The sequence below is a fragment of the Populus nigra genome, chromosome 2, assembly GCF_951802175.1.
Source record: "Populus nigra chromosome 2, ddPopNigr1.1, whole genome shotgun sequence".
Classification (NCBI taxonomy): Eukaryota; Viridiplantae; Streptophyta; class Magnoliopsida; order Malpighiales; family Salicaceae; genus Populus; species Populus nigra.
In genome coordinates this window covers 4,316,868-4,319,367 of record NC_084853.1, presented here as the reverse complement: position 1 = coordinate 4,319,367, position 2,500 = coordinate 4,316,868, and positions in this window count along the sequence as shown.

Below are 2,500 nucleotides of genomic sequence, written 5' to 3'. Positions count from 1 at the left end.
GTCCAAGGCTCGATGAGAAAGACCGCTGGTTTAGACACTGGGGCAGTGGCAGCCCGCGGGGCAGTGTCGGCAGATTCGGCAGCAGTGTCTGCCGATTCGGCAGCGTTGGCTTGTTGGCGCGGGGGGCCGATGCGAGTGGGGACTTGGGCAGCGGGCAGTGAAAGCAAGAGTTTCCCCGATGCTGCCGGGAAAAACGCTCCCCGGGATGGCCGGGTGAGATGACCCGGCGGCCCGCGACGGGTCATTCAATTCCATGCCCCGTCAACATAACTCCCGATGTACTGTTTGCTTTTTCGGAAGAAGAGATCCATCCCCCCATCCTCGGCCAGCCAAAAACGCTCCAATTAATGGCCGGGTGAGATGACCCGGCGGCCCGCGACGCGTCATTCAAATCACTGCCCTATCGGCTACAACTGCTGATGGGTGGGATTAGAGGCCTGCCATGGTGGTGAGGGGCGGCGAGGACCGTGAAAGCTAGAGTTTTTCAGAGGCTGCCGGGAAAAAGGCCCCTCGGGTGGCGGGGTGCGAGGACCAGGCGCGTCATTCAATTCTCTTCCCTATCAACTTGGCTCCCGTTGGCGGGATTGGAGGCCTACTGTTTGTTACAGGGCTAAAATCGTCAGGGGAAGAGCTGACGAAACAATGCGGGTTTGGATGCAGGGGGTAGTGTTGGAATCGGCAGCGCGGACAAAATCGGCAAAGTCGACAAAAAAGACTGTTGGTCTGGACATCGGGGCAGCGGCAGCCATGCCGACAGGGGGGGAAATCGGCAGCGCAGATTTGTGCAGCTGCAGGTTCGTCGGGGAAATCGGCAGCGCAGATTTTTCGATGAACATGGGCTGGAAGATGGACTGTCCAGGCCAGGCAGGGAAATTCGTCAAGGGGACACGCTGACGAAACAGCGCTGGTTTAGACACGGTGGGTGCAGTGTTGGAATCGGCAGCGCCGACGAAATCGGCAAAGTCGGCAGAATCGGCAGCGGGTGCTGGCGATGAGTCTGGACGATTTATAGTCCAGGGCTTGATGGAAAAGACTGTTGGTCCAGACAATGGGGCAGTGGCAGCGCGGATTTGTGCAGCTGCAGGTTCGTCGGGGAAAATCGGCAGCGCAGATTTTTCGACGAACAGGGGCTGGGCGCTGGACTGGCCGGGCCAGGCAGGAAAATTCGTCAGGGGGCCACGCTGACGAAAACAGGGGCTGCGGAGTGGAAAATCGGCAGCGCAGATTTTTCGACGAACAGGGGCTGGACCGGCCGGGCCAGGCAGGAAAATTCGTCAGGGGGGCACGCTGACGAAAAGAGGGGCTGCCGCGTGGAAAATCGGCAGCGCAGATTTTTCGACGAACAGGGGCTGGACCGGCCGGGCCAGGCAGGAAAATTCGTCAGGGGGGCACGCTGACGAAAAGAGGGGCTGCCGCGTGGAAAATCGGCAGCGCAGATTTTTCGACGAACAGGGGCTGGACCGGCCGGGCCAGGCAGGAAAATTCGTCAGGGGGGCACGCTGACGAAAAGAGGGGCTGCCGCGTGGAAAATCGGCAGCGCAGATTTTTCGACGAACAGGGGCTGGACCGGCCGGGCCAGGCAGGAAAATTCGTCAGGGGGGCACGCTGACGAAAAGAGGGGCTGCCGCGTGGAAAATCGGCAGCGCAGATTTTTCGACGAACATTCGTCAGGGGGGCACGCTGACGAAAAGAGGGGCTGCCGCGTGGAAAATCGGCAGCGCAGATTTTTCGACGAACATTCGTCAGGGGGGCACGCTGAGGAAAACAGGGGCTGCCGCGTGGAAAATCGGCAGCGCAGATTTTTCGACGAACAGGGGCTGGATGCTGGACCGGCCGGGCCAGGCAGGAAAATTCGTCAGGGGGGCACGCTGACGAAAAGAGGGGCTGCCGCGTGGAAAATCGGCAGCGCAGATTTTTCGACGAACAGGGGCTGGACTGGCCGGGCCAGGCAGGAAAATTCGTCAGGGGGGCACGCTGACGAAAAGAGGGGCTGCCGCGTGGAAAATCGGCAGCGCAGATTTTTCGACGAACAGGGGCTGGACGCTGGACTGGGCCAGGCAGGAAAATTCGTCAGGGGGGCACGCTGACGAAAACAGGGGCTGCCGCGTGGAATGGCAGCCTACACGCAGATGCGAATTCGGCAGCGCACGATGGCTTGAGCAGGTCATGGGTTCGACTTGGCGCGATCTGAAACCTGGACGAGGGACTGTCGACGCTGGACGAGCCAGCGCGGTGGCCTGTCGTGCCCCGTTCAGGGGGGGCCTGCCGCGGAGACAGCCCTCGCGGGCTCGACAGCGCAGGCCAGCGTCCCCGACGTCGCTGGCCGCGGCAGGCGAGCTGCCGGGGTTCCCGCATTCCTACAAGAAAACGTCGTGCTTTCCACATGAAACCAATCCAGTAAAATCAGCCATATTTTTATGAGGCTGCCCACTGAATTTGGGGTCATTCCGGGCCGGTTCCTAGTTTTGCGGATTTACTCGATTTCTAATGGTAGGAAAAT